The 20409-nt window shown below is 50.1% G+C and overlaps 1 protein-coding gene across 1 annotated transcript in view; it reads left to right on the top strand.

The window, feature by feature from the left end:
* Positions 1-20409, top strand: part of rbms1b (RNA binding motif, single stranded interacting protein 1b) — a 179402-nt gene that overhangs the window by 104048 nt on the left and 54945 nt on the right.

Here is a 20409-nt window from a genome sequence, read left to right as displayed (position 1 = left end):
CCGCGGTCTTCATCCAGGCTGTGAAGTGGGTCAGGCGGCAGCGCGGCAAAAGGGCTGGCTCCCTGGCTCGCCTCCGCCGGAGAGGATCTCGTCCTCCTCTCCCGGGTATATTCCTCTCAAACGTGAACTCTCTCTGCAATAAAATGGATGAGCTCCGGTCCCTCGTAGCAAAGAGCAATGACTTTCGCTCAACAGCAGTGTTCGCGTTCACGGAGACCCATCTGTCACAACAATAACAGCCGCGCCCACCAGCATGGAACAACTTGAGGTTGCGTGCTGTGACGTCACTCCCCCAATACAAGGAAATACAGCTCCAAGCGTATTTTTGACTGTCTAAAACGAAATAAAATACTGCATTCCGCCTGCATTATGAATTTATGATGAGATAGTAACGAAATAGTAACGCACAGCCACTTGGACAAGTAACTGCAATCAGATTACTGGCTTTTAAAGATTAACGCGTTAGATTACTATTTTCGGGGAAAAGTAATCAGATTACTGTAACGCGTTACTTAGTAACGCGTTAGTGGCATCACTGCACGGCGGTCAACCAGTTGCATATGATTAAAAAATGTCAACACTCACTCACCCCGTCTCTCGTTGTGCCTATCCGTTTTGTACCTGCGAGAACAGCGGGTCGTATGGTTGGTTCGACTTTGATAATCCCCATTGGAACAGGTGGACGTCTGCGAGGCTCGCAACGGTAGCAGCAGACTGGGGATGCTCTTTGTGGTTCAATCAATAAAGTGTACTTTGTGTACGTTCAATCAATGTTATCTCTCGTACATCATAGAGGCTAGACTACTAGAGCGCTATTTGAAATGGAGCACCGCACGTTGACTTTCCACTCGGGCCTGAACGCTCAACATTTCTGTTTCTTTTCCGCGGGAGCCACCACGGCATCAGCGGTCTCTGTGACTTCAGGGCCCTATTCCCCGTACCTGGTTCAACTAAGTCGATCAAGAGTCCCATTATCCAGATTCAGTTAACCCGATGTTTGAAGCCGGGATTTTCCTGTTCTTCGAAGGTGGATTCAGTCTCGTTAACTCGAACCAGACTTGAGACCCAGGATAAGTGCGCGCGGCCGCTTCAGTTGAAAAGCCAGCACGTATCGATAGCAGAGATCCTGATTTTCTAACGGCATTGATTGATTAATTGATTTAAAACTTTATTAACAGATTGCAGTACGGCTCAATAGCCTCGCCGACAAGTTAAATGCATGATCTATAGGCTAATTTTAAGTCCCTCATTACCCCAATCAATCAGATTATATTTCTTTAAACTTGCCTGCTGGCAGTAGGTTTATGGATTGAATAATCAAATGAGATCTTGCTAGCGAAAATAATTAGTTTAACTGTTATACAGAATAAGGATACGGCTCTCTTACCCATTGATTGATGTATGGTGGATCTTTTACTTATCTGCACTGTGGTGTAATGGTTTGTGGTTTTGACTTTCACACAGACGGCCCGGGTTCGAATCCTAGTCTTTTCCTTCTTTTTGCAATGTAGGAATAATTCAATTTGGTGCACGTTGAGAGCTATATAAAGAATGACATCCTCAATGCATGTAGATTTATAATATTTTAACTTAAAACTAGGCTACTTTTGCGTATAATCATTAATATTATATTCCCAAAAAATTATATTGGAAACGCGGGGTTTCGAACACCGGTCGCCCGGTTGCCAGGATTCAGCACTAGCCGCTGCGCCACTGTGCCAGACGGGATAAATTCATTGTTTATCCATTAATGGACGAGAGACCCGTGTTTAGAATATTTTACTTTTGAATGAAGTTTTATCTCTTTATTCTCAAATGCATTAATGTGACGTCAACGGCTCATTCAATTTCTCAAATCCGTCAAACAGCGCATCTCATCAGACATTTTAATCCCAGTTACAATATCACACAAAAACCACAATCCCCGCATAGACACTTCAATTTTATGCTTGAATGAAACACAATCCGGGCGCTCCGTTAAGCAAATCTACAGCGGAGAATATATGAAACTAATCAGAGCCAAACGGCCGATAGGTTTCATTCATTAAAAATATCCCCGCGGGATTCACATTTGCAATGCGCCGTTATTAAAATAACCACATGCAGCGTGTATCGCGACTCCGAGCGCCGTATATGACGTGCATTATTTTATTTAGGACAAAGTAAATCTATAGGCTCAATATGATTTATTATCAGCATTTAGTTCTATTATTATACATTTCAAAAGCCCCCTCTAGGAAAACGAAGCACAGAAACGTAATTCAGAATGGTATAATGCAGATCCTAGATTGTGAGAATCATTTCAGGAAGCGAGCTGTCATTTCTTTGCGGGGGCGTGGCCATGGTTCATCCGGCTAACTGAAGTTAACCCTGCTCCCGACCAGGCTCAAACTTTTTGATCTGTTGTCATGGTGATTTAGACAATCGAGCGTCGGGGAATGGGAAGGTCCGGCTTAAGTCAGGCTTGACTGGAAATTATCCGGCTAACTCAGTTATCCAGGTACGGGGAACGGGGCCCAGAAGACTCATCTTCGTTGTCATTATTATTAGTGTAGCTGAGGGGTACAATTCCCTGACTGTATTGTTAGATATGATATTTAATACCACTACCTCATGTACTTTAACTTCTGGCCACCCAGTACAAGATATAAGTATGATGAACACTTTCCCACCTGATGAAACGAACCAACACAAATGGACCAAATCGAATATTTAATACAGCAAAGGGTGTATACAACATTCACTTAATTACATTTATGATTTGAAATGTTGAGTATGCACTTTTATGGCAAATGAGTATTCGTAGGTAAATCAACATTGAATGTCCAATCTCTGGTTGCGCAGGGAGTAAGTATACAACCTGGAATATTTAGGAAACGATAGCGATAGTACTTAAATGATTATAGCTGGATACACTAAGGGGGGGGGGGGGGTCCCGCTGGTTGTAAGACAGTAGGAGGGGGGGGTTAGAGAAGCCGCTGGCGGTATCCCATCTGGCCGACGGTGTCTTGGGAGAATCCAAAGTCTTAGACACAGTGCCCACAGAACCTCGGGCCGCAGACGAATACAGCTGGACCCTCTGTGGAACGGTATCTGCCGGTCCACAACGGAGAGACGTGGTGCGACCTCACGTGTAGAGCGCCGCCTCACCTGTAGTCCTCTCCGGGGGGTAATTCCAACACTCGACAGTGTTGGCCTTTATCCATGGAATAACCAAAGCACACAAAGCATAATCCAAGAGCCGTGGAAGGCTCGCCGTCGTCGGGTAGAGTAATCCAATATACAGGTCCAGTCGCTCTTGACCCGGAGCTCCTCGGATGCAATCACCACTAGGGGTCTGACCAGCCTGGATAAGCGTCCAGATAACGTCAGGAACGATGGGGGTACTGATAACTGTAGAACTCGAACCGAACGATGCACCATACATAAATAGACTATTATTAGCTTAATAGAATACGTCCAACTCGACGGTATGGTGCCAAACTATGACCATTCAACTATTAATCTACACGATATCTCAATGCCTATTCTGGGCCAAGTAGGCCCTACTACACCGCACGTGCATCGTGGGGAGGCTTTTGCGTCTGTCACTCTGTTGGAGGGTAAAGAACTGGACTAAAAGAAAGTTCTACTTTACGAGCGCCATATATATATGCGCTATGAACAAATAGTACCACACGTATTTCGCCCGGCATATTACTGCGCGGAACCGGGGGTTGCCTCGACATGTTAGGCGGCACGATTGAACTTGGACCTAGGGGTATGGCAACCTGGCGCCAGGTTCTCGTCCAATGGTAGAATGAAACTATTATGGGCTGTTTAGTAGAAACGGGGATATTCAATGCATATTGTACAAGGAATATACAGGGGATATCAAACGATATACAAATACAATTAAATATATATATATAAATAAATATACATATTCGGTTTAATCTGATCCTTCACAACAGCCGCCCCCTAATTAGTCCCACCTAATTAGCTAAGCAGAGACAGATTAACCGCACTGTCTTCCACTCAAGGTCCGCTGTAAGGTCAGTCAACTCACAAAGTCATAGGGTCATGGTCATCATCGATAGTATCTGGGAGTCGGGGCAGTTCTATGAGCCTCGCCACGGGCCGTGTGTAGGTGCGCCCTTGGACGAGTACTTCAGCTGCTCGGACCTTGCCATCGGCACCGGTGATCACTTTGCTTACGCGGCCAGCCGGCCACATAGCTCTGGGGAGTGACTGGTCAACTATCATGACGACTGTTCCTTCTGTCAAATTGTCTCTCTCTTTTACCCACTTCTGGCGGGTCTGTAGAGACGGTAGGTAGTGAAGTAGGAAGCTGCTCCAAAACTTGTCAGCTAGTACTTGGCTGTACCTCCACATTCTTCGGCCGTTCGCTTCTTCGGGCCTGTACATTGTCTGGGGTAGCGCGGGGTCCAGCCGCCCCATTAGGAGTGTGTTGGGGGTGACTGGGTCGACATCTGCTACATCACTGGAGACGTAACCGAGGGGCTTTGAGTTCAATACTCCCTCGATCTCTGTGAGGACTGTCATTAGGACTTCCTCTGCCACAGTCTGGGCTCCGAGTACGGCATACAGGGCTGTCTTTATAGAACGTACTTCTCGTTCCCAGGTTCCACCGAAGTGGGGTGCGTTCGGGGGATTAAACTGGAAGTCAACCTGGGCTGGAGCGAGGTGGGTCTTAAGTTCTGGGTCCATAGCTTGGAAGCTCTCTCTCAGCTCTCTTTCTCCGCCTTTGAAGTTGGTCCCGTGATCAGACAACAATGTAGACGGTTGTCCTTTCCGTGATATGAATCTCCGGAAGGCCATAAGGAATGAGTCTGTGCTCATGGTCGGAAGGAGCTCGATATGTATCGCTCTGGTGGTCATGCATTTGAATACAATACCCCACCGCTTCTCGGTGCCTCTTCCTCTCTTTATATACAACGGGCCAAAACAGTCCATGCCTGTGGAGTGGAATGGCTTGTCGCCGATTCGGAGGCGACAGGGGGGTAGGTCAGCCATCCGTGGTATGCTGGGCTGCGCGCGCCACTTACGGCAGTCTAGACAGGTTCGCTGGAAGCGCCGTACTGCTTCTCTCCCTTGTAATATCCAATAACGACGTCTGATCTCCGCGAAGACTCTCTCTGCTCCTGCGTGGTGCACATCCTTGTCGTATTTCTTTATGATCAGCTCTGTGACCCTGTGTCGGCTGTTCAAGACGATCGGGTGCTTAATGTCATCTGGTAGATCGGGGGCTCTCCGCAGGCGACCACCCACTCTGATGAGATTATGTGCGTCACTCTCTGGTGCCAGGTGAATCAGTCTGCTGTCTGATGGGACGGGGTTTCCTCCCTGTAGACAGTCTAGCTCATCGGGGAACGAGTCTCTCTGGGCTCGTTGTAGTAGAAGAAGTTCTGCTTCTTCGTAGTCAGCTGCTGACATGTCAGTGGTGGACTGAATCTCTGGGTGGTGCCGCAGGAATGTCCTTTGTTGCGCACTCTCTAGGGTAATGCAGTCATCTATGTTCGGGTCTGTGGAGGCGACAGTGCTCAGTCCACAGAACATAGGCTTCTTGTTCTCAGCCTCCTCGCTACTTGCTTCCCTCGGGGTGGGCGTAGGCCAATCTCCTTCCGGGAGCTGGAGGAATGCTGGTCCGTCACTGTAGATGTTGCGACGGGTTAGGTCATCCAGGGACATTCCCCGGGTGATGATGTCAGCTGGGTTGTGTTTGGTATCCACATACCTCCAGCTTGCTTCTTCTGTTAGTTCCTGAATCTCGGTGACTCTGACTCCCACGAAGACTTTGTATCTGCATGAATCAGACTTAATCCATGTGAGTACTGTCGTGGAATCTGACCACAAGATTGTTCTATGCACCGGAATGGTGAGTTCACGTTGGATTAACGTGGCTAGATGCGCTCCTGCGAGGGCTGCGCAGAGCTCTAGACGTGGGATAGATTGTTGCTTACGTGGGGCTATCCTTGAGCGGGCCAGTATGAAAGCAGTGTGTATCTCTCCTCCCATCTCTTGGGCACGCAAATAAGCAACCGATCCGTAGGCTACTTCGGAGGCATCGCTGAAGACGTGTAGCTCAATCTCGCATGTCTCTGGCCTCACTGTGGATGGGAAGTAGCTGCGGCGTATATTGACACCTGGGAGTGAGCGGAGTTCCGTCTCCCACTCTCTCCATGTTGAGGCAAGGTGTGCGGGTATTGGGTCGTCCCAGCCCTGGTCCTTGTCCCATAGTGCTCGTACAATCATCTTTGCCCTGGTAGTGTAGGGTAGAATACATCCTAGCGGGTCATATTGTCTGGCGAGTGTTCTGTACACACTCCGTCTGGTGGTCGGTATCGCCGCCGACCTTCCTTGCTCTGGAGCCAAGGGTTTGTGTCTATAGTGGAGCGAGTCTGTTTTGAAGCGCCAGACTAATCCTAGTGTCATTTCTTGGGCTTCTCCTGGGATTGTCGCCATCCAGGTCTCGCTGCTGGCAGCCTTGTCTGCGGAGGAGAGGCTGCGCAATACGTGCGGGTCACTGCTGGCCCACTGCCTGAAATCAAAGCCTCCTTTGATTAGGGAGGCGCGTAACTTGATTAGGAGAGTCTCGGCTTCTTCTTGAGTCGAGACGCTTTGTAGACAGTTGTCTACGTAGAAACTGTTCTTCACACTGTGTTGGACCTCTTCATCTGCTGCTGGGTCCTCTGTGACGTGTTTCTGTAGTGCAAATGTAGCACAGCACGGGCTGCATGTGGTTCCGAAGGGGAGTACTTCCCACTGGTAGATGGATGGGTTCTCATCTCCGATCTTCTCTCTCCATAGGAACCGTAGCAGAGGCTTGTCCTCCTCTACTAGTCTCACTTGCAAGAACATCCCTTTGATATCCCCGCTTATAGCCACCTTGTCCTGGCGGAAGCGCAGTAGCACGCCTAGTAGGGAGGGGCCGAGTGTGGGGCCGGGCAAGAGCTCTTTATTCAGATTTTGGGATCCGATCTGGTAGCTGCAGTTAAACACAATGCGATCCTTGCCATTGTGATGGACCTTGTGATGCGGCACGTACCATGATTCGGTCGTCTGATCGGCCTCTTTAATGTCAATCTTTGTTACGTGTCCCGCTGTGATTAGCTTCTCAATCTCAGCTCGGTACACACTCTGTTGAGCGGGGTCTTTGGCTAGGCGCCGCTCTGTGTTCAGTAGATAGCGCTCCGTGGCGTCTTTCTTTGCGTGAAAGGGGGGCATTCCCTCTCGCCTCAGGAGTGGAGTTGCGTATCTCATCACTCCGCCGACTGTGACTCTCTTTGTCCCCTGCTCGAGTAGGTGGATGGCGTAAATGTCTTCTTTAGAGCGAATGTCTTTCTTTTCGTTCTTAAAGGGCATTGTCTCTAGGGTCCATAGCCTCTCGACATGCTGCAGGAGAGTGGTGTCTTCTTCTGTCGTTCTGGAGTGGAAGCAGCTAGTGGCTGCGGTTCGGTTGAGAGATTTAGCGAGGGGGCCTTGCAATGTCCATCCTAGGCGGGTCTCGACTGCTGCAGGACAGCCCCGGGGACCTGTATGGACCCGGTCAATCGGGACTATGAGTTCTGCATGGTCGGAGCCTATCAACAGGGTCGGGGTAGCGCCGTCTATGAGCGGGATAGGTAATTGGCGCAGGTGCACATATTTATCCATCAACTTGGTGACAGGGTAGGTGTACTGCGAGAGTCCTATTTCTTGGCTGGTGAAAGCATTTGTGATCTTGTACCGTCGCTCTGGCTGCCCGTTGGCTGCGATAGTGAAGGAGACATTCTCGCCCTTTATCGTCTTTAAATCTCTTCTTATTGTCCGAATCGTCATTTCGTTCTTGCTCCCCCGCAGTCCCAGTTGAGTCGCAGCGGAGGCGAGCAGAAGGGTCTTCTCTGACCCGTCATCAAGGACGGCGTAAGTGTCCATGACTTTATCCTGGTAGCTCAATGTCACACGGACTACCTTTAAGAGCACTTGAGCTCCGTTGCTGCTGGCGGGGTCAATGTACATGACACTTGCCTTGGTGCCGCTCCGTGGTGCAGGTATAGGCCGTCTTCCGTTACTATCGTGTAGTATATCTAGATGGGCTCCATCGCACCGGCTGCACCTTTTCTTTAGGCGGCATTCGGCTGCCATGTGGGGCCGCGCACATCGATAACAGCGCCGGTTGGACTTTATCCATTGGCTCACTTCTTCTGCATTCATCTTTGTGAATGAGTCACATTGTGACAGCCAGTGTTCTTTCTCACAGTAGGGACACGCTATCTTCCACTTCTCCTTTCTCGAGGGGGTGCTGTGACTCTTACTGCTCGGTACTGACTCTGATTGGTGCATGACAGTCACCGATCTTCTTCCATCACTTATTCTCCTGGGTCCCTCTCTGGAGCTTGGCGTGCTCCGCCCGAAGGTGTCCAGTCGTAAGCTGCTGACCTCTCTCGCCAAGAAGTCGGCCAGATCAAGGAGGGATGGCTCGGGGCCGTCGGGATCTCGGTAGTCCCTCTGCCGCCGAAAGCGCTCCTGTCTTGCGGGTGGCAGCTTCTCCAAAATCCTCTCAACGTTAGAGTTGGCGTACAGCTCATGCCTGCCCTTCTCCCGTTGAGCTCCCAGCATCCCCACCAGGGACTGCACTTTGATTGACAGGTCGTCTAGTGAGCGATTGTCTGTGGCTGGGGGTAGGCGGTCAATATGCCTTATCTCCTGGATTACGTAATCCCATATACGTCCATATCTTTGATCCAGCGCTGCAAGGGCCGCTGTGTATGGGGTCGAGGAGGTAGCATAGGCTAGCGCTATATTGTGCGCTCGCGGTACTTTCAGGTGCTTCAATAATATTGCATACTTGTGGCGTTCATCAGCGACATCCACCATCATTGTCTCTAAGCACATCCGGAGCTCCGTGTACTGTGCTCGACTCTCATAGGCGAAGTCTGGGAATGACGGCGTGGCGTTGTATGACGCTGTGGATGGCTGATACATCGGCGAGCGTTGGGGGAGAGACCTCCTGGGCGAGTCCCCTCTTGCGCCTCGCTGTGGGCTGGTACTGGCAGGGTACCATGGCCCGCTGGTCCAGGTACTGTTCCTCGGGGCTGGTCGTGCGTCGTGCTCACCCGTAAATAGAGTCGGGGGCCTGTAGCGCAGCGCCGCGGGGGTATAGCCTGGACTGTATGGGACCTCCTGGTCCGGTGGAGTACTGTGCTGTCGTCGGGCTTGGTTCTCCTCTTCTCCCTCTTCTTCTTCTATCAAATCTTCCAGATCTTGTAATCGTTTATTTAGCTTCTCCGCAGTGTAGGCCGCTCCTTCCTTGTAGCTGGGTCTCGCTTGGACCGGTATGGGAAGGGGGTCTGCGGGGGGTCTAGACTCGGTCTGTTGGTCAAGTTCAGGGTCGCTTGCTCGTTGCGGTGACGCTGCTCTTGACTGCTGTCTCGACGAGTTCCTTGAGCCCCTGGCGGAGGGAGAGGGAGTTGTCCTTTTGATCAGCTGCTCTATTAGTTGCGCTTGTAGTCTGTCGCGCTCTGCGTCTCTTTGGGCACCGGCAGCGGCGCGCTGAACGTCGGCGGCGGCGCGCTCTGTTTCTGTTTGGGCACCGGCAGCGGCGCGCTGGGCGTCGGCCCGGTCTCTTGCCATATTCTCTTCCATCTGGAAGCGTCTCATCTCCAGACTTGTGCGCTGTTCTTCGCTCCGTTGCTGTGCTTGGAGGTGTTCGCGCTCGCTGGTCGCCTGGGCTTGGAGACGTTCGTGCTCGCTAAGCGTCTGTGCTTGGAGCCGATCCCGTTCGGTAGAGGCTGTCAGGCTGACGAGAAACGCCTGTTGTAGTATCCTCTCCGCTTCGCTGGGGGAAGGCGGTAGTGGAGGTGAGCCGCTTCTGCGTGAACCGCTCCTGGGGGTACTCGTTGGGGAGTCCTGGAGCTCTAGTTCCTCGGCGCTCTCCTCTTCTTCTTCCGTGCAGAGTTCTCTCTCTGTAGGGTTGTCTTCCTCCCGGGGCGTGTCGGGGACTACTTCTTTAGTAGTGGCGGGGGGTAAAGGCATGTCAATTCCCTCCTGGTCCCCACCGTGGGCTTGGTCAGTTACATTAGGACCTACTAGGGCCTCTGTGGTCGGGGAAACCTGGTCGTTAAGGTCAGACATAATTTTACTTTCTACTTTTATCACGTTTACCGTTTGTCGAAGGCTAGGTAGTTGACTGACAGTGTAAGCCTCTAAGTACTGAGGTGTCTGTCGTCTGCGCCGCGGGCGTTCTAGGTTAGGAGGATCGTTTCGTGGAGTGTTCATCATAGGCCATTTCGATATTAATAACACTATATTAATATTACACTAGTTACCCTCCGGCTCGAAGGACCAATTGTAGCTGAGGGGTACAATTCCCTGACTGTATTGTTAGATATGATATTTAATACCACTACCTCATGTACTTTAACTTCTGGCCACCCAGTACAAGATATAAGTATGATGAACACTTTCCCACCTGATGAAACGAACCAACACAAATGGACCAAATCGAATATTTAATACAGCAAAGGGTGTATACAACATTCACTTAATTACATTTATGATTTGAAATGTTGAGTATGCACTTTTATGGCAAATGAGTATTCGTAGGTAAATCAACATTGAATGTCCAATCTCTGGTTGCGCAGGGAGTAAGTATACAACCTGGAATATTTAGGAAACGATAGCGATAGTACTTAAATGATTATAGCTGGATACACTAAGGGGGGGGGGGTCCCGCTGGTTGTAAGACAGTAGGAGGGGGGGGTTAGAGAAGCCGCTGGCGGTATCCCATCTGGCCGACGGTGTCTTGGGAGAATCCAAAGTCTTAGACACAGTGCCCACAGAACCTCGGGCCGCAGACGAATACAGCTGGACCCTCTGTGGAACGGTATCTGCCGGTCCACAACGGAGAGACGTGGTGCGACCTCACGTGTAGAGCGCCGCCTCACCTGTAGTCCTCTCCGGGGGGTAATTCCAACACTCGACAGTGTTGGCCTTTATCCATGGAATAACCAAAGCACACAAAGCATAATCCAAGAGCCGTGGAAGGCTCGCCGTCGTCGGGTAGAGTAATCCAATATACAGGTCCAGTCGCTCTTGACCCGGAGCTCCTCGGATGCAATCACCACTAGGGGTCTGACCAGCCTGGATAAGCGTCCAGATAACGTCAGGAACGATGGGGGTACTGATAACTGTAGAACTCGAACCGAACGATGCACCATACATAAATAGACTATTATTAGCTTAATAGAATACGTCCAACTCGACGGTATGGTGCCAAACTATGACCATTCAACTATTAATCTACACGATATCTCAATGCCTATTCTGGGCCAAGTAGGCCCTACTACACCGCACGTGCATCGTGGGGAGGCTTTTGCGTCTGTCACTCTGTTGGAGGGTAAAGAACTGGACTAAAAGAAAGTTCTACTTTACGAGCGCCATATATATATGCGCTATGAACAAATAGTACCACACGTATTTCGCCCGGCATATTACTGCGCGGAACCGGGGGTTGCCTCGACATGTTAGGCGGCACGATTGAACTTGGACCTAGGGGTATGGCAACCTGGCGCCAGGTTCTCGTCCAATGGTAGAATGAAACTATTATGGGCTGTTTAGTAGAAACGGGGATATTCAATGCATATTGTACAAGGAATATACAGGGGATATCAAACGATATACAAATACAATTAAATATATATATATAAATAAATATACATATTCGGTTTAATCTGATCCTTCACAACAATTAGACCTGCTTGTGCTTGGTTTCATGAAATATTTATTAAGCTTAGCTTGTTTGGCCATCTCTCTCTCTCGCTCGTATACCTGTTTGTCGTTATGGTGGCCAGACAGGCTCAAAAAAAGAAAGAAAAAAAGATTCACATCCGAGCGGCGCCATTCGCGCTTTATCAGAGTGAAGCAACAATGAAACAATGTAATGATTGTTTCGTTCATCACATAGGCTATTTAATTTTAGCCTATTTTAATACAATTCAAATAATCAAATTGTGCTTAGAGGGAATTATTTTCACCGGACATTATGACCGGAGAGATTTAAATATTTGGACTTCAACAGATTTTGCCGGTCAAATACCGGTAATTACCGGCTAACGGAAACCCTGATACTAATACAATTGGCAGTGTTAGGGGTGGGAAGCTGGTGGGTGGGGATCAGACGTTGTGGACAGCGACTCCTACAGGTCGGTTGGTGCGCCTGCGCAGTAGAATCAGGAAGCAACGGGGGCGGCGTGTCCCTCCCACGCAGACCCTCGCCGCTGAGAGATCGCGCTGTGCAGGTGAAAAGATGCGACGACTGCCTCCTCGAGTACCGGAGGGGACACTTGATGCAAGGCTTCGTCCACATTGCAGCCGACCAGTGGGAGGCATGGCCTAACAACGTTTGAGACAGGGGAGGGTAGAATTGGACAATACGAAATTGGGGAAGGGAGAAAAATTGAAAAATGGGGAGAAAAAGTAGATAAAAAAATTAGGGATGCACGATATTGATTTTTTGACACCGATACCGATAACTTTATGCTCCTCAAGCCGATAACCAATATCGATAACCGATATTTATTGTATTATAATTTCTTTTTAAATGTATATATATATATATTTTTTTATCAATTCTTTTTATTTTTTTTTGTATTTATAAGCTCCGACATCATCGGTACTGCTATCGGTACTCGAGAAATTATGGAGTTTTTTTTGAGGAATTTAAACATCGCAAACTAATCTTGTTGGCCGTTTTCTATATCTCTCCTGCCTCGGTGTCTCTGCCTGCGCAAGGAGCGGGCTGTGCTCACACACACACTCACTCACACACACACACACACGGGTGCTGCAGAGTACAGACAGCTCTGCTCTCATCATGGTGGACAGAACGAAACGTTCAAAAGTCTGGGTCTATTTTACTAAAGTCGATGCTGACAACGCTCGTTGCCACAAGTGCAACAAGACATTTGCCAGTAATGTATAATTAAGCATTACATCACACGCAGGAGTGGTTTGTGACCAATAAACCATGCCTAGGGGTGGTTGTTAGGCCCGAGGCGCAGCCGAGGGTCGTTAGACCCCCCTAGGCATGGTTTATTGGTCACAAATCACGACTGCACGTGGTGTAAAGCTTTTATACAACTGCCAGATTCATCCAACCTTATTTCTATACAATAAACACACATTAATCGAAGATTTATTGAAAAAACCATCCGCCAGAAAAAGTAGTTCCCACAACTCCATGTGGAAGCAGCTTGAAGTGCATCCAACCAAACTAACACATCCAACTGTGTATTATTGGAATGATTGAGAGAAGTTGCCTCATGTGGAAGCAGCTTGAAGTGCATCCAACCAACTAACACATCCAACTGTGTATTATTGGAATGATTGATTGAAAATTTATTAAAACGTTTTCTTTGCCCTATAGGAAAAAAACGTTTTCTTCGCCCTATTTTTTTATTTATTTCTTTTAGCCTAAACTTAACCAGTTGGAAACCAGGGGTACAGTAATAAAATTAGCAATCAACCAATCAATCAATTCAATAGACCATGCTCACTTAAAACAGCGCTGCTTCTCTCTCAGTCTGACTCCCCCGCTGTTGCAGACAGGAGTGTGTGTGTGTGTGTGCGTGTGTGTGTGTGTGTGTGTGTGTGTGTGTGTGTGTGTGTGTGTGTGTGTGTGTGTGTGTATGTGTGTGTGTGTGTTTGTGGGTACGCCAGCGTCGGACAGTGAGAGAGAACGCTGCAGTCAGTAAAGTAGGAAGGAAGAAATTTAAATCAATCAATTAATCTATCAATCAATCCGCGATTTTTCTTTTGTTCTAGATTGAGTCAAGACCCATCAATTACATCATCCAACATTGTTTAAAGGACTAACACATTCCCCTTGACAGAATCGCTTCATATTTAGTCGTTATGGTGCTTTCAACATAACCATTTGTTGTCCGCGATCCTGTTTTCTCCCGGAGTGAGCCGGGGAGGGTTATGTGATTTGGTTGTGGGCGGGTCCTGAGCCCAGGACCGTGGATTGTTGCCAATAAAGACGTGTGAATGGCCAATCAGAATCGAGAAATTTGCATGCCGTTGTATAATCGCTGGTACTTGTCAATGTGGCTGGCGGGGAGCTAACGTTATTAGCCTGAGCTCCGAGTAGAATAATGGCCGACAATCCGGAGGTAAATAAACGAACGAGAGCTTCTGATTGGTGGTAAGAAGAAGAGGTGGGTGCAAGCGGTGGAACGTAATTGGCAGATCGACTGTCTGCCTCCGAATGTAACGTGACTACGTCACAGCCAAGAAAGGGAGCGCTGGATTTGTGAAAAACTCCCTGTTCCTAAACCACACGCTGTCAGTCGTACCACAGTACTGGCAAAACGGGAGGAGGCTATAATAAAAACAAGCGCCCTTCATCCAAATCCACCCACACCGGATTTCTTTTAACCAAGAAATGTATTATATATTATCGGAGCTATCAATAACGTTATCGGGTTTATCGAGATGACGTCATAATTGCTGATATTATCGTGCATCCCTAAAAAATATATATATATATTCAGACCTGGATCCGGAGCAGAGCCAGGCTCAGGGAACGAATGAGGGATCTCTGTCCATGCAGAACTGAGCGCAGCTATCTTTTTCACAGTCCAGAAGGCAGAAGATAAGCTGCTCTGAATGAATCAGCTTTGAGTCCCGCGGTGATTGACAGCGCACTGTGACCGCACAAAAGTGAAAGTATTATAGTATTATAACTATAAATACGGCGTAGTAGAAAGTTTGTCCTTTATTTATGCTGTCAAACACGGTTTAGATGAGCGCTTCTCCGCTGGCTCTGCCTATAGGGAGGGGCCATTAAGCTGCGGCCCGATATAGAAAACACTCCGAGCAAGTCTTTGTCTCAGGTTTGAGTTGTTCTCTGTGTCCAGGAATGTAAAAATGTCCCGCGGGCCCACCGGTAGAGAACCGCCAATTCCGAGTGACAAACGTAATAACTGCACCCCCTGCAGAGACGGGTTTGACTCGCGGTGAACCTCAAGACCTCAAGATCTCCTGTGTTTACAGTCAGACCCTCTCAGGTCTCTCAGGCCCTGTGAGACGAGGACAGAAAATAACTCGGAACGAGATAGTTTGCATTCTCCGACGGCTGAAAAGGAAGTAAACAAGTGTGCATTGCCATGGTAACCTGAGCCAGTAAAGTCAGGGTGGGAAGGAGGGGGGGGGAATTAGTTCCCATACAGCGCTCGCTAAACAAGAACCTCTCCGTTTCGAATTCCCCCCCGTCTGGGAATCTGTGGTCTTGACACGCCTCTGTGAACCTGTTTAGCTTTATGTTTTAATTAAAACAGAGCTGCTCTGAGGGGCAGGCCTACGTTTAATCTGTGCATTGTGTGGAAGTTAAAAGGCATTTATAAAGTCGGCTCCTTTCAGGCCAGTCCTCTGTTTGGCCTTTAATGGACTCCCTGACAAAAGTCCCTTTCTCTCTCTGCTCTCCTCCTGAGTGTTCTCTCCTTGGCAGCGCTCAATAGGCATTCTCTCGTTATTATTTCACGGACAGGTGGACAGGAAGTCGGCAGATAAGCACTTCCTGTCTTTTCCCCCTCATGTTATTTCAATGGACAAAGGTCCTTGATGATATTCCATCTTTAAGGTTCCCCCCCCCTTACTTAACCCTTTCACTACCACACTACAAAGGGTTAACGCTTTCACTACCACACTACAAAGGGTTAACACTTTCACTACCACACTACAAAGGGTTAACGCTTTCCCTACCACACTACAAAGGGTTAACGCTTTCACTACCACACTACAGAAGGTTAACCTTTCACTACCACACTACAGAAGGTTAACCTTTCACTACCACACTACGGAAGGTTAACCCTTTTACTACCACACTACAGAAGGTTAACCTTTCACTACCACACTACAGACGGTTAACCTTTCACTACCACACTACAGAAGGTTAACCTTTCACTACCACACTACAGACGGTTAACCCTTTCACTACCACACTACAGAAGGTTAACCTTTCACTACCACACTACAGACGGTTAACCTTTCACTACCACACTACAGACGGTTAACCTTTCACTACCACACTACAGAAGGTTAACCTTTCACTACCACACTACAGACGGTTAACCTTTCACTACCACGGGAGTCATGGTGACCGGAAACAAGATGGCGCTACAGTGTGCTGCGTTTTGTTTGTTCAGTGTTGTATCTGTGTCCTGTCTAACGTCCTACACCAAAGAAGAACTTCTGCACATCGGGTGTTCAAACCCATCAGACACTTTCCCAACACTACTCACCCGTTCCACGGATTTATTGAATATACTGGTCAGGGGGACCGCGTTCTTCGCCAGTGCTGTGCGCTGGATCAGACGGCAACGGGGAAGGAGAGGTGGCTGTCTGGTTCGCCTCCGGCGGCGGGGCTCGCGGCCACCACTTCCCGGTATATTCCTCGGAAACGTGAACTCTATACCAAATAAAATGGACGAACTCCGGTGGCTGGTTGCGGGAAACAGGGACTTCCACTCCACAGCTGTCTTTGCGTTCGTGGAGACCCATCTGAAGCCATCAGTCCCAGATGGGGCCGTACAGCTTGAGGGCTTTTCTGCGTTTCGTGCCGACAGGGACTTCGAGGCGGCGGGTAAGTCGCGCGGAGGGGGTCTTATGTTTTTTATTAACAATCGCTGGTGTTCCGATGTGACAGTGATTCACCAACACTGTTCCTCTGCTATCGAATCCCTCTTCATCCGCTGTCGTCCATTCTATTCCCCCCGTGAGTTCAACTCTTACATCCTCGTCTGTGTTTACATTCCTCCTGACGCTGACGTCACCGCAGCGGTAGACACACTAGCCGAACAGCTGACGAATGTTGAACGTAACCACCCGGACAGTTTTGTTGTTGTATTGGGGGATTTTAACCAGGCTCATCTGAGCCGGTCTCTCCCCAAATACAGGCAGCAAGTCACTTGCCCAACTCGGGGAGTGAACACTCTGGATCACTGCTACTGTACTATTCGGCAGGCCTACCATTCTGTCCCCCGTGCTGCACTGGGCAACAGTGATCATCATCTCATCCACCTGATCCCTCGCTACAGGCAGAGATTAAAACAATCAAAACCTGTAGTGCGGAGCTTCAGAGTGTGGTCCAGTGAGGCATGCGAGTGTCTCCGCGCCTGGCTGGAGAGGGCAGGCTGTGACCAGGACTTTGTTGAGTGGGTGGGGCCTGAGGCTGGAAACAACCTGGATGACTACACAGACACTGTGACATCCTTCATCAGCCTCGGCGAGGAGGTGTGTGTCCCCCTCCGCACTAGGAAGATCTACAACAACAACAAGCCCTGGTTTTCAGCCCAACTCAGGCAGCTGAGGTCGGAGAAGGAGGTGGCCAGGCTCAGTGGTGATGCTCATCGGTTCAGGCAGGCCAAGTACAAATTCGCCAAAGAGGTGAGGGAGGCGAAACTTCGCTTCTCAGAGAAACTGCGGCAGCAGCTCTCTGAGGGGAATTCCTCCTCCGTTTGGAAAGGCCTCAAGACCATTACAAACTATAAGCCGAAGTCACCACAGGCGCCTGATAACCTCCCCCTGGCGAACGAGCTAAACACATTTTACTGTAGGTTTGAGAAATAGGTTCCCCCCCGCCCTCTTCCTTCACACACTCGGTCACAACCTCCATCCCCCCACCCCAGTGGGCCCACCCCCCCCACCCCCCCACCCCCCCCCCCCCCCCCCCCTCCCCTCTCTCTGTCAGTGTGAGAGAGGTGAAACGGCTGTTTTCTAGTCAGAATCCCCGGAAGGCGGCCGGCCCGGACTCTGTCTCCCCCTCTGCCCTGAAGCACTGTGCTGACCAGCTCGCACCGGTGTTTACCACCATTTTTAATGCATCGCTGGAGCTGTGTCACGTCCCAGCATGCTTCAAGGCCTCAACCATCATCCCCGTCCCCAAGAAGGCCAAGGTCACGGGCCTTAATGACTACAGACCTGTCGCCCTGACCTCTGTGGTCATGAAGGTCCTGGAGCGCTTTGTCCTGGCCCACCTGAAGCTCATCACAGATCCTGTGCTGGACCCGCTGCAGTTCGCGTACAGAGCCAACAGATCCACAGAGGATGCTGTGAACATGGCTCTGCACTACACGCTGGAACATCTGGACTACGCGGGCAACTATGTCAGGATCCTGTATGTGGACTTCAGCTCTGCCTTCAACACCATCCTTCCACCCATCCTGGAGCACCAGCTATCCCTGCTGCAGGTGCCGGCCTCCACTCGCAGGTGGATTACCGACTTCCTGTCCAACAGGTCTCAGCGGGTGAGGCTGGGGAAGAGCATTTCCAGCTCTAGGTCCACCAGCACCGGTTCCCCGCAGGGCTGCGTTCTATCCCCACTACTGTTCTCCCTGTACACCAACAGCTGTGCCTCTCTACACCCCTCGGTCAAACTCCTGAAATTCGCTGACGACACCACCCTGGTGGGTCTCATCTCCAGGGGGGACGAGTCAGCCTATAGGAGGGAGATCGAGAGGCTGCAGAGCTGGTGCAGCTGCAACAACCTGGAGCTCAATGCTCAAAAGACAGTGGAGATGGTAGTGGACTTCAGGAAGAAAGCAGCCCTGCCCCCTCCCATCATACTGGGAGGCACTCAGGTGACCTCCGTGGAGTGGTCATGCCGATTCCTCGGCATGACCATCTCCCGGGATTTGAAGTGGGAGCTCAACATCACGGGCCTGCTCAAGAAGGCCCAGGGGAGGATGTTCTTCCTCCGGCAGTTGAAGAAATATAAACTGCCGAGGACCATGATGGCCCAATTCTACACGGCCATCATTGAGTCCATCCTCACCCACTCCATCATCTCCTGGTTCCCCGCTGCAGCGGCAAAAGATCTTGCCAAGCTGCAGCGGGTGATTCGCTCCGCGGAGAGGGTGATCGGCTGTCCCCTGCCCTCCCTCAGGTCCCTGCACGACTCCAGGGCGCTGAAGAGGGCGAGGAAGATCATGGCCGACCCATCCCACCCCGGTCACAGCCTCTTCACCCTGCTCCCCTCTGGGAGAAGGCTGAGGATCCCAAAGGCTGTGAAAGCTCGACACAGACTGAGCTTCTTCCCCTCAGCCGCCAGGCTGATCAATGCCTCAGGTCCCCCCCCCCCTCTGCCCCCAAGTGACACTGGCACAATGACACTGACTGCACTGCACTAGTCCGCTCTGGAACTCTGCACTCTTCACTTTATATATATATGTATTTTATTGATTAATCCCCCACTGCACTGTTTCGTTTCTTGTCTGTGTTGGTGTTGTTTACTGTGAAAAAAGAAAAGAAAATGCATACACTGTATTGCTGCAACAATTACCAATGTGTTTTACACAAATGGCTCAATAAAGGAATCTGAATCTGAATCACACTACAGAAGGTTAACCTTTCACTACCAGACTACAGAAGGTTACCTTTCACTACCACACTACAGAGGGTTATCCTTTCACTACCACACTACAAAGGGTTAACCCTTTCACTACCACACTACAGAAGGTTAACCTTTCACTACCACACTACAGAAGGTTAGCGCCTTCACTACCACACTACAAAGGGTTAACCCTTTCACTACCACACTACAGAAAGTTAACTCTTTCACTACCACACTACAGAACCTTTCACCACCACACTATAGGGGGGGGGGGGGGGGAACAAAGTGGTGTGGCTTTAGAAGCTGCAGGATTTGTTTTCATTCATAATCATCATGGTCTTCCACCACCGCTGGTGAATGAGTGCGCTGTGCGCCGCTGGGGACGAGAGCTCACCTCTCAGCTCTACTGCACGGCAGTGTTCCTCCCTTAACTCCCCCCTTCCACCGGGCCGCGGCCCTCCCTTAACTCCCCCTTCCACCGGGCCGCGGCCCTCCCTTAACTCCCCCCTTCCACCGGGCCGCGCCCCTTCCTTAACCCCCCCCTTCCACCGGGCCGCGCCCCTTCCTTAACTCCCCCCTTCCACCGGGCCGCGCCCCTTCCTTAACTCCCCCCTTTCACCGGGCCGCGCCCCTTCCTTAACTCCCCCTTCCACCGGGCCGCGCCCCTCCCTTCCTCCCGGGCTCTGGAGGAGCCTCTCGTCACATGACGGTAATGACTGGTTGGCTGGTGACCCTGTTCACGGCACAAACAGATGTCTTATCTCGCAGCCAAATTTCTGTCCCATGCGTCTTTAAGAGCCGCTCCACACGCACAGGAAGAGAGCTCTCTCTCTCTCTCCCCCTCCTCTCCCTCCCTCTCTCTCTCTCTCTCTCTCTCTCTCTCTCCCTCCCTGACCCCCCCTCTCTCTCTCCCTCCCTCCTGCCTCCTCTCTCCTCCCTCTTCTCTCTCTCTCCCTCCCTCCCTGTGCCTCTCTCTCTCTCTCCCTCCCTCCCTCCTCCCTCTCTCTCTCTCTCCTCTCTCCCTCCCCTCGCTC

This window comes from Notolepis coatsorum (assembly GCF_963971535.1).
Source record: "Notolepis coatsorum genome assembly, chromosome: 3".
In the NCBI taxonomy this organism is placed as follows: domain Eukaryota; kingdom Metazoa; phylum Chordata; class Actinopteri; order Aulopiformes; family Paralepididae; genus Notolepis; species Notolepis coatsorum.
Note: the sequence above shows the minus strand (reverse complement) of the source record. Positions and strands in the feature narration are given on the sequence as shown.